This window comes from Cloeon dipterum, chromosome 3, assembly GCF_949628265.1.
Source record: "Cloeon dipterum chromosome 3, ieCloDipt1.1, whole genome shotgun sequence".
Lineage (NCBI taxonomy): Eukaryota > Metazoa > Arthropoda > Insecta > Ephemeroptera > Baetidae > Cloeon > Cloeon dipterum.
In genome coordinates this window covers 26,777,735-26,790,322 of record NC_088788.1, presented here as the reverse complement: position 1 = coordinate 26,790,322, position 12,588 = coordinate 26,777,735, and the positions used below count along the sequence as shown (strand labels likewise).

The following is a 12,588-nucleotide window of genomic DNA, read 5'->3' as shown; positions in this document are numbered from 1 at the left end:
TTGCGGCCATAAATCACAACTGTTTTAAATTATTTTGGGAGAGAAAGCGACGGCTTAAAGTCTCACACAAACACGCACTGCCTATCGCATCGAGGGGTGGGAAAAGTGCATCCCCCGGTGGCCGGATCATCCCTCCGCGTGCATTTTTCTCTTTATTCCGGCTCCCTTGAAATCGTCCACACACGTGCACGCCGTCTATTTTCCGCGACCGGTCGTGCTGCGCATACTGCGCTGTCACAAAACGGGTACAGAGGGGTGCAAAAGTTGTTGCTTTTTTCATTCTCACACGCTTAGATGCTCAGACGAATTGACAAGAAGGTTAATGCCCCCGGAGATAAATCCAATAACAATATCTCATGCCAGTCCGTTTCTACGCAGCAGACCAGCCGATTTTTTGTGCCTCTTCGTTGACACACGCTTTTTTGCTGCACTTCATTGCGAAAGTTTTATTACAAGAATGATAACGTCTGCATATAAAACAAATTAAAGCAACATATTCTACGTGAAAATAATTTATCGGACAGTGTCTAAAGGCTTGATTTGATTGATTTGTAAGAGGCGTCTAAAAATAGCTGACTCAAAATTAATATAATTTATATTTCAATTGAAAAAATTGAAAAGGTTAATTTTCGATTTTTTTCTAACCAGGCAGTGTTTTATCACACATTTCCAAAACAATATTGCATTTTCCGATTGATTCTTATGTTATAGCAGAGTAAAATAAATACAACGAATTGTTCGTTGAGCAAAATAATGAAATTATCTCTATCCGAGAGAGACAAACTGTGCTGCATAGTAATTTATTAAAACCTCCTTGAAAAATACACACACTTTTCTCTGCTATTTTTCGCCTGAATGCGAAATGAAGTCAGTTGCTGGTCTCAATAGAACAGAGAGAGAATTGTTGGAGCAAAAATTCGGAGGACTGTGTTTAATGGCATGCAAAGTGGGAGTCGCGCGCGCAGGGACCGACTCTCTCGCCACGGCAACTTTCAGCGCCGCAACTTTGCACCTTTTGTGCGCGCCGGCACGTTTTAAGCAATCCATCCTCGGAGGAATACAATCTGGCCGCGTCGAGCCGCAGAAAAAGAGAAATGGCGAGAACGAGAGCGTGCGTGTGTGTGCAAAAACGCACAACGAGAACAGAGCGCGGAGTGGAAAAAACAAGGCGAGCTAGCGCGGCGCACTATTGCGGCTCGGCACTAGCGTTTTGTTCCGACGACAACTAGAGAACGTCGCCCAGCCATTCTCCGCTCCAGCTTTCCGGCGCTTCTTACCACAACACCCACCGCCGAGACCACCTCCGATGTGGGCCAGAGCACTTAAGCCATGGGAAAAAAACCATTTGGTTTTCCCACAATTTGTTTATGCTTGGGAGCGAGCATTCTATTTTCGTCAAAATCCAGACCCTGGGGTTGAGACTTATAATTTTTCAAACGTGCATGTTTATTCCAGACTTTTCCTTAAATTTAATTACAAGGAAAAATATCTTCCCTAACTTATATTATAAGTAGGATTTAGCCATAACTTCTCATGATCTTTATGGAATTCTTATTTATAGTCAATTTAATTTTGCTTTCAACTGTTAGGATGTTGGTCAACAACTTTTTATATCACGTGAACTACTGCTGGTGAGACAGATTTAAATTTTGCAGCTATAGACAAATGATGAGCAATATTCTCTCTCAACATAAAGCTAACATAACGCTTGCGCACCAAGTGGACTTGGAACTTCGGCACAAACTGTTGCGGTTTCATTCCCGTCGGGGCCTAGTCCTCGCCACCTTGGACCGTGACACAATAACGCCTCATATTCGTTCGAAACTCCAGATCATATTTTTGCCCCAAGAAGACATTTGCAGAAATTTATTGCATGTTATAGGACAAGTGAATTTTTATTTTTATTTCACGCAGTAAAAGTGCCATTTATTCTGCTTTTACGGTGCCCCAGACTCATTTCCGAATCATCTATTTAATCAAATCCATTAGCCACTTGGCCAAACTTCAAAAACATTTTTGATTACTCAGCCTATCTGGAATGATTGCATTTAGCAATTTGTCGTAAGATCTCGGGAAAGAGTAGATTCCTTATAGTTACATCTTGACAGTATTTCAGTTAAGACCACCCTTCTTTTAGTGGAAAGGAAATGTTGCAAGAGGTCCCCCTTTGCCAGTGGTTCTCCCTACGTCCCCACCGCAGAAAAAGGCAGCAGGTCTGTTATTGCGTTTAAAGACTGCCTTTCCACCACTCGTCTGTTCTTTCAACGCGATAGAAAAAGAAAGAGCGGACGTAGTGAACGGGCCTGGCTTTTATTTTGGCACACATTTCTCTTCCACTGCTCTTATTAGGGGCACATAAAGATTTATTTAGGTGAGTGCAGACGTTATGTCGCGGAAAAGAGACGAGGAGAAAACAAGTGCCTTTGTTCAGCAGGTTGACGTCTGTCGGCAAATAAAACTCCACTCTTTTTGTGCTATGTGGAATGCAATTTAATAGCGACTTACCGAAGCGTTTGACAATGTTTTCACCCTGGAGAATGTTCACTGTTGCAGTGAACATTTCATTTTCAAAGGATAGCTAGCAAAACAAAATGTTCACATAATCCAACATCAATTTAAGATATTTTGTGATGCAAAAATTTAATTAGCTAAAACTTATGCTTGTTTCATGGTTTGATACCGTTTTTGCGATTACATCAGTTAACTTTCAGGGTGAATTAGGTACCCTAATTCAAACGGGACAAAAACTGAACCGCATAGTGATGGCGGCAAAACATCGATACTTGGCTGAGCACACTTTCTTAAATAATCGCATTAGTCTTCTTGCGCGCTCCCCTTTGTGTTCCGCAACATAAGCCACACCAGGGGTTTTATATCCCTTGAGCAAATAACAACCGGCGTCAGAAGAGCAGCAGCCTGAGTATAAAACATAACGGGGCTAACAAGAAGCGAGGTGAAAAATTTCGTCCAAGACGAATGGTGGCAATAAAGGCGAGAAATCGGGCAGCTTTTTCACCAGAGACGCCATGGCAGCCAACGCCATCGAGTAATTGGCCTAATTGCGTTTGTTCTCCGCCAGAGAAGGGTTGAATATTCGCGTTGCTGCTGGAATTTAATAAAAATCGAAACAAATTCGATCCGGGAAATTTAGTCGTTGCAGATACGATTACAAAAGTGCTCTCCTTCCTTGACGTGCACATTATTTTTTTGCGGATTTATTCGAAAGCGATGCAAATACCGGTTGTCTGCGATTTTGCCGTTCAACAGAAGCGGAACTTTTGCCGTCCAATTCATTGAATATTAATGACGGAATCTGCATAAGAAATCACGCGGGAAGCAGGAACATTTGTACGAGAAATATCACTCGGGCAATTTCACGTGGAAGGCGGGCTAGCCGTGCCGCCGGCCGCGAGATAAGAATGATTGATTAAAAATCAATCCCCTGAGCACAGCCAGTCAGCCGCGATTCCGAAACACAAAACCAACGGCGTGCCAAATGGTAAAAAATTGTAAGCTTTTTGTTTTGTTCGAAATGCGGCTGACACAAATGAAAAAGTGGAGGCTGCGGGCATGTAAAAGGTGTCTGGATTTCACAAAAGTCATTAATTTTTACGTTATCAGTTTTTTACTCTTTCCAAAAATCTGCTGTTAAAATTTTTAAAAATGGTTTTGAGGTTGTGGTAATAAACCAAATGGCATTAATACAAAATCATTTAATTGTGTTCATTGTTCTTTGCAATAAAAAACTTAAAACCTGATTTTTTATAAGGGAAAGTCAGACAAATTAGCTGTTTAGCGGTAAAATAGTTACACTATATTATCAATTCCCTTTTTTCGGCTTTTTTCTCTTTCACATGACAGTAAAATTTTGATTTAATAAGTTGGAAGGAATAATCCTAAAAATCGCAATTTATCCATACTTGGCTAATGTGATAAACGGATTAATAACTGATAATTCATAATTGAAAAATGATTTCTTCCCTATTAACCACGACCTACAAATTTCGTAGATCACAAGTTTTAAATTAGAAAGCAAATTGGTCGGTGCGCGAGTGCAGATGCTGCAGTTGCGAGCCTTCTTATTAATTTACGCTTGTAACGTTCCCACAGAGAATATGTCGCACGGCCGAGTGACTAATTGGCGTCAACTGGCACCAAACGACGAGCCAGAAATAATAGGGAGGAGCAACTATAGTGCAATCTACTCGCACCCCCCAGTGAAACGCGTATACAATATACGTGACATGTCTGGTACGCTGGAGGAACACAAGAGGCACCGGCTGCTGCCAACGACATAAAAACCGTGTCTGCTGCCGAAATTTTTAATAGCTCCGCCACTAATTAAGATGGAGGAGCCGAAGATCATTGGATAATTATTACTCGCGCCGCCGAAACCATCATATAGTTACTTAATTGTGACATTAGCGAGATAGGCGCGAAATTATTGTTTGTCAGCTCAACTCATGCGGGCTCCATAATGCTTCGTTGTTCACAATTAACGGGCCGATTTTTCGCTTGATAATTTAAGCACCTAGGCTAGGTGACGACCGTCACAATGAGCTTGAAATTGGTGTAGTTGAAACGTTAAGTGACATTTTGATTTGATGTATGGCAAAATATACAAACAAAAGTCTTTGTAAAATAATCTACCTTTTATTCCGGATGGGTCAGCCTTAAGGAAGTGGTCCTGGAACAAATAAAAGTATCTTTTATTAAAAAAACTATTTAATCAATTAGGTTTGAACAGATTGCGATTAAAAAATATGTTGGCGGAGGTCAGATTAGTTTTAATGTTCTTGATATTTTAAAATCAATTTAATTGTTTTTTTAATAAGTCCTTGTGGTGTTAGCAAACAACCCGTTGACACTCATGAATAAATAAGTAGTTTACCACTACTTTAAACATTCGCCACACTACAGCATACTATACATTAAATACTACAGTATTTAGGACACCATTTAAAATCATTTTAAGATTCAAAAGCACAATCCTAGATATGCCACTGAAAATATTTATAATTCAAATTTAGTTTCAAAATTAAGTTTAAAATGGGCTGACAGGGCAACTCTGCCCCAAATCAGCACAAATCCATAAAGTAATGAGACAATTATTTAGGAACAACAGTTGGAAAGAAGTAATTATGATCAATGGTATCTTGAGATTATTGCTTCTTCAATTTTCTTCTTAAACGCTTTTGAATTCTCGTACATACACAAATTTGGTGAAATACTATTCCAATGACGATAGCACTGCACTTGGAAGCACTGTTCAGGCACAGTAACATTTACACGCGGAGCCAGAAGCCTCAATCGATAAGCTCTGGACCTGCCTATCAAGTCAACATCGCGCATGGTGGTAACATAACATTTTAAATATTCAGGGCAATTGTTGTACAAAAGGTTATGTGTTTGTGTTAATACATGCAATTTACGTCTGTCTGTAATCTTTAAGATACGATTTAGCATCCTAAATTCTATCAAGCATTCAAGTGTAAAATGTTTGAAAAGCTCCAAAAACTTTTTAAATATACTTTTCACTCGGTTCTTCTTTGAAAATTATTTGTGGGTGCCTTTGCAGTCGTAGCCCTGAATGTTTAATCCACGCTTAATATTATGGGTGGCAAAGAGAAATATTTTCCGTGGATTTTTTTCTGCCTCCCATGCCCGCTTTGCGTAATTGCTCCTTCTTCCGCAATGGGAACGGAAATTTCATTTTTCCTCGCTGCCAAGCGCTCGAATTCTGAAGCAGCTTTTTGTGGGTCCTTCTATGTTCCTTTCACTTTTTTCTCGAATTCCTGCTTTTCTTTTCAGCCGCTCATAATGAGGTTGTCTCGCTCCGTGTTCTTTCATTTTCTCCTTTGTTCTCAGTACACGGGCTTTCTTTCTAAATGAAAAAATACTGTTCTTCGCAACGCGCTACTGTTGAAATAGAAGCGTGGACGTAGACGCTTTTAATATAATTGGCGCAAAATTGTTTTCAGGATTGTCTGTGCTTTGAATTAAACGTGAACAATCAGGCGAAATTAAACGCTTTAGAGGCACACAGGCCTATTAGCACCGCATGGCTAAACTTTGCCACTTTTTTTCTAGTATGAGAATTTCAGGACGACGAAAACTCTTTGACGAACCAACTGCCGCCCCAACAAACTTTCACAGATGCAAAATCAACTGAATATTGATTTTATCTCAAAAATATTAAAAAAAATTGAATAATAAACTTTTATGGATTTAATTTATACTTCGTCTTGGATTCAATTTGTTATATGTATAGTTCACATTTTGTACGTTCGAAAAAAAGCCACTTTTTCCATCCGTTTTCCCGGCAGCGCGGCTCTTGGATTTCAAACAGGCCGCGCGCCATGTATTTTTGAAATGAGAGACACATCCGCATACACGTCGGGCCAAAAATGAGAATATTTATTCTTTTTCACCGCGAGCAGAAGTGTGAACCCATGTGCGGCGCAGCAGCGCAAGGCCAAAGGGTTAGTTCTCATTATGCTGATGTGAGAACTTGTTTGTGTTTTTAATGCATGTGATATTATTATGAAAGCGCAGCAGTCTTTTTGTGTCTGCTGGTGCAGTTTTTAGGAAAGCTTGATGGTGACAGAAAATCAGTCACATAACACGCATGGTAGAGAATTGGTTTTCATAATGCGCGTGTGTAAAATTGTTAAACAAGGCATAAAAGATGATTGTTTTTCTTGGTCAGAATAACAAATAGCCCCAACCAGAAAAGCGATGCTGCTTTTGAGGGGAAACTGTGGGAAAGCATTGTTTGGAGATGCAATGCTCACAAAGCTGCTTCGGATGTATATTGTCTGACAATATCTAATGTACAAAAAGCTAGTCTTTTCCTTGCATATCTGTGGGCGTTCAAAACATAAGTAAAGAGAGAAAAACTTTGCAAACCAACTTACATCTTCCAAGTTGGTTTGCTCCCTCGCAAAAAAATATTTTTTGTTAATTTTCACTGTGGAATAATCCTTGTTTCTCACAACGTCTTCCTTTTAATTCGTCATTCCAACAAGTTTCGGCGCCACAGTATTAAAACAATAATAAACGTTTATTATAATTTTAATAGTTTTCAAAGCACGCGAGATAAACTAGTGATATTATGTAAAAGCAACAAAAACAATCGTATAAAATTTTTTTACTTACATTCAATTTGAAATAAACGAGTAAGCGCGATTGTATAGAGAAAAATAAAAATAGATTATCCACACAACATATATGCTGCAGGTAAAACTAAAGTGTCTCAAGGAAACTTCAGCAGAGTCCCATATACAAATTTCTGGCTGCGTATATCATCGAGTTTAATGCCTTTAAAGCATTTTTTTCGCTGCATGTAAACAACTTCTCTTGAGTTTTCTGGGCTTGCGCCCTATTCACTGACAATTTTCCAGGAAGCCTTATTTTTCCCAGGACCATTGACTGCTATATTATGCACTTTTTATTGTTTTCTGGTTTATGTGGGACAATTTTACCTCATTCTTCTAACCGTGTAAGATCATTAGGAAAAAACAAATTTGGTTGAAGAGTGGAGGTGGAGAGTTTACTTACAAGGAGATTTTACCGGCACACTTACGCATGCGAACTCACAAGAAATGGTGGTGAGTGGAATATTATTTTTAATATCGTGTGCTCGCAAGAGTACTGCATTGTTTTTGCACGAGGAAAGCGCATTAATTGCATACCGAGAGCAAAATGGACCGTTTCAGCTCTTGGGTGGCTGCTATGTGTTGTTGTGCATTATTTTTTACGTAGAGCCACCGCTGCTTTTTCATTTTTCCGCGCACACTCACTCCTGCGGGAGCACGCGTAATTAAATTTTAATTTGAGCAACAGCGCGGCGTGTGCTAGAGCTCGAGTTTTTGCCAGGAAAAAAACGGACTGGAAATAATTATAATGGGATTGGATGATTAATTTAACAAATGGCGTTTTAATGCGCGATAAATTGCCACTTGAAACGACGCCGCGTTTAAAAACAGCACGATACCGTGCGCAAAAACCGAAATTCAAATGGGTCGAGAAGGCAGTAACAATTTTCCATGGGACATCAAACACTACAAATGGGAATTGCCACGCAGTTACTGGGCCGCTCAACGTAATATTTCGCTAAGCTGCTCTCAAATTATTTCCCGCTGTTAATGATTTCGAAAATTACTGAGTTCAAATGTTCAAAGCTATATTGCATAATTTATTACCTTTGTGCTTTTCACCTAGTCCAGCTATTGCAACAAAACCAATGTATTCGAAACCCTTTCCTTTGAACCCCTTTTGCGCATCAGAGAAGTTGAAAACGAGTTTCATGTTGTGTGGTTTTATGTTTCTTTCTTTTTCCAAAATAAATTCTTTTCGAGTTCCCAAGGTGAGCATCTAAAAAAATACATTTTTCTTTACCACAAAAATATAATTTATCCAGTTTGTGGGCACAAATTATATATTTTTGCAAATCTAGAATTTGAGGGATGATTATTTTTTAGGTGATTTCAGCGGCAAAGGAAAATATTCGGTATGAAAATTTGAATCGTTTATATATGGCTTCACTGAAATTTGTAGTTTGCATCGATATCAAACGACCAGAATTATTGGTATGCTATACCGGTGCAGAGCATGCTAGTACTTCATTTCTTGTGTTTCATTTATTTTAAGTAATTGTCGCAATTGTAATTTGAAATTTCCTAGTTGGAGGAGAAAATTTTACGTTTGATTTGTTAATATTATTAAATAAACATTTTTGATTGATGTTTCTGATTGTGAATTACAATACCAAAAAATGTATATTTAGTAATATCTATAATATAGCGAAGAGGAAAAATCCGGATTAAAAGAACGGCAAACATGGCGTAAACATGTCGATTAAGCTGCTTTCTGCGTCGATTCGTAGCGAAGTGACCCGTCGCAAAACACAACACGCCTTCAATATTATGCGTTCCAAACAGCAAACACGATTCCAAGCAAAGTTGCCTTTTCGCCGAGCGAGAGCAGACAGTCAGATAAACTTTTGATCCGCCAATTTGTAGAAGTCAGTTGAGCCGCGGCGGCAAAACTTGCTGACTCGCCGAGAGAGCTAAAGCCACACGTCCATGTATATATGGGGAAAGATCATATTTCAGTAAATCGAGCTGCTTCATTTTCCCTGCTAGCTGCGTCCCCGGCGCATTTTTCAGGATTACACGCGAGCAGAATTTCAATCGGCGTATACAAACACCCGTACAGAGAAGGGTTGACCTCTCTGCGTCAGTTTTTGCCTCGGGCCAAAGCGTAAGAGCGCCATTCGTCATTTATTTATCCTCGCCGGGTGTGCGGTGGGTGCAGGAAACGATACACGCGAGAGAGAGAAAAATTGCCGGCTCAGGTGTTAAAGGGCCATTTTCGGATTAATAGCGAAACGTGACTCCTATTAGGGGTTAAGCAGCAGGATTTTGTTTTTCATTAGAATAACGCGTCGTCCCACATAAGCCACGTTCGCTCCTGATTTCGGCCGATATCCGCTTACTCTAAAGTTGAGACAGACAGAACTTTGCTCATTATTAAGTTACAAAGTGGAATTATTATTTTAAGCGCAGCAGTGGAATTAAACCGCTTAAACTTCTTCTCAGCCGGGATTAAAAATTCTGCTGCTCTTGCTAGTGTGTGTGTGTGTGTTAATCAAATTTCTATGCTAGAAAAAACAGAGGGAGAGTTGCTCTTAGCATCTAATTCCACGGGTAACTTTTCACTGATGTGGAATGTTAAACTGTTTACCAAAGGCTTGCCCCATTTTCTAGCCAGCGAGGCGAAATAATTAGCCGGAAAACATCTTACAAATTAGTTCACGCTCGTGGAGAACGTGTGAAAATGCTTGTTAAGAAGCATGTGTTCGGCTCTGACAGCTAAGGCCCAGCCAGGCGCGAGAATATATTAAAAACTCACGGTGCGAGATAAATTTTGCCCGATAAGCCAAGCACTAGTTTTCTAGAAAAAGGGTAATCCTGCATTTTTTTTTCAACAACCACCGGAACACCAAATAAATTGTGATTACTCTAAACAACCAAAACGCAACCACACAGATATTTTACGATTTCAGATATATATTTCCAGAGCAGTAAAAGAATAAAGAATGTAGTTTAAATCTAGCCACCGTTTGATATTTTATTTCCATAAGCAATTGCAAGATAATTGTGTTATTGCTGCTGCTTCTTGCATGCAAACCGCTCGATCAGCTTCCTGGTAATTCGTCCTCCTCGCCATAAGGCAATAGTGAGTGAGCAAGCGAACCTCTACGCTGTTTGTTTTTCTCGTCGCTCGCTGCTGCACACATGAATATGTTTATAACAAACTGCGCACTCACAGAATTACTCGATATTCCGTGGCCGCAGGCTGAAAGTTTGCTCGTGAATCAACCAACTCACTTTCTTACTTTAGATAAATCGTTCACCCTGAGTACACTGCAATGAAGGGAATCGAGACATGAGTTTTCAAAAGAAAAATATAATGCATTTTAGAGAGGAATATGCCACCTCAGGGAGGCTTCAAATTTAGCTTAATAATATAGTTTTCTGTATCCTCAGAGTGGACCCATTAAAAAAACTTTAAGTAAGTTGGCTTTTCAGGTGCACATTTAAAAATACAGTTTTGTTAATTCCAAACGTTTAATAGGACCACAAATTTGGCTAAATCTCTTAATTTGAATATTTTTTGTCCTAGCTCCATACACCTTTGTAATTAAATTTATTTTTCTTTGCAAAAAATGGGCAGTCCATTTTTATAGTCTTTCTCTTATTCACATTTTTTAAAAAATAGGTGCTTTTTGTAAACACACTGTTCTTCTTGGCATTTGATTAAAATTAAACCCTTACAATTTGATATTTACTATGTCAAAACACTAACGATTTTCGGTTAAATTTTCAAAATTTATTTGTAAAATTCAACTGAAACCAACTATTTGCCACAGTATTCTCTCAACAAAACAGACTGATTGAGCCAAAATTTCGCCCCTAAGTGAGATCTCACTCATTCGAGCCGAATGTTGAAGGAGTTTTTTTCAAACTTTTTCCGGTGGAAAGGCCGGAAAAGACCTTGTTAGCCAAGCTGCTATTATCCGGTCAATGCGAACTTGAAACTGCTCTCTACTAGGTCTATTCCGACCCTATTGGAAACTGGAAACCCCTAATTTGTGCCACAAGTATGTTCCAATCGAGTCTCTTCTTATCTGCTGGAGCAAGCTCGCATGAAGAGCGCAAAATGAAGCAATCGTGCGTCCCTGCGTACGCCGGAAAGGAAAAAGGTTCCGAGCCGTCGTTCCCAATAGCCCAAAAGCTCCCGCAGCAATCAATACGACGTGCGGAGGCAGCGCGGCAGATTGGCAAATTGTTAGGGCACATTCGCACACAGGTACAGTCGTGGGGGGTGGCAGTTTATCAACTGCTATGGGAACTAGGACAGACTAGAGGAAAAGGAAACTGGCAAAGTTGCGCGGCTAGAGGGTATCTCTCTGGCTTGATGTGTGCCGGGCAGAATTATTGCCGGCTCTAAGCTGCAGCAGTGCGCGGCTCGTAAATATTTCGAGCGGAAATCGAGCAAAATAATTTAACACCCGACGGAGTTAGATAATCGCAAAAATTCGCGCTGGGGGTTCCACTCGGGTGCGATTAATCGTCCATATCAAGGGTTGCCAGGTGAAACGAATATCTCTTTACTGAATACGGATTGTTTACAACAAATTTTAATTAAAATTTGAATCCCCATCTTGGGACTGTTATCTTAGAAGCTGGCAAAAAACTAGATTTGTTCTTATCACAGAAGAGGAAATTGTAGAAGTTTTTCTTTTTCCGCAAAGCGTACACTTGGCTGCGAATATTTAATAATTTAATGGATTTTCAAAGCGTAAGTTTTGTTGTTCATTCAGCATTTTAAACCAGCTATATGTATTTTTAATGAAGATTTCTATGATCACTGTTTTTTTTGTATCAGATAATTTAGTTCCTCAAGGACTAAAAAAATTTGAAAATTGAGAAACTTCATGAGAAAAATGTAATAATTTTTGTTTCATTTCCTTGGTTGGATTGGAATTTGTGTAATTTCCCGAATTTTTGTGAGTGGGTCAGACCAATACTTCTTGACAATCATCTGTTCCATTTTTGCAGTATGATCCTTTTAGTTATTCAGCAATATTGGATATATTTATTATTTGAAAGCTACAGAGATACAAAACAAATGCTATTTAGAAAAACATAGCTATCCATTCATTGCTGTGTTTTACTTTGGGAAAACCGTTTTGGTGGAAACTCGTTTCGCATGCAGGAAGATGTGGCAACCCTTGTGCACCCTCGCGAAGAAATAAGTGGGCCGTCGGTTGCCAGCACTCACTCAGTCAGCGAGGCAGAGGTCACGGGATGATTGCTGTTCTTATCGCCGATTGCCAGTTCTCGGCTGCATCCGCGTTTAATGCCTCGAGTGGAAATTTTGTCACACACGTCCCTCGACTTTTCCACCCTTTTCCACCACTTGGCGCAGCTCAGGAATTTCTCCCCAGGGCACGCGTGTTTTGCTGCACGGGAGGAGATTACGAGTTCAGCTCGGCAAATAGATTGTGTGGTGGTAAAT

The 12,588-nt window shown here is 39.6% G+C and overlaps 1 protein-coding gene across 1 annotated transcript in view; it reads right to left on the bottom strand.

Moving 5' to 3' along the window:
• LOC135939696 (insulin-like growth factor-binding protein complex acid labile subunit) overlaps positions 1–12,588 on the bottom strand; it is an 82,685-nt gene that overhangs the window by 53,681 nt on the left and 16,416 nt on the right. The window contains exon 2 of the mRNA XM_065484205.1: positions 4,651–4,687. The gene's annotated coding sequence lies outside the window, so the exon portion shown is untranslated. The remainder of the gene's footprint in view (positions 1–4,650; positions 4,688–12,588) is intronic.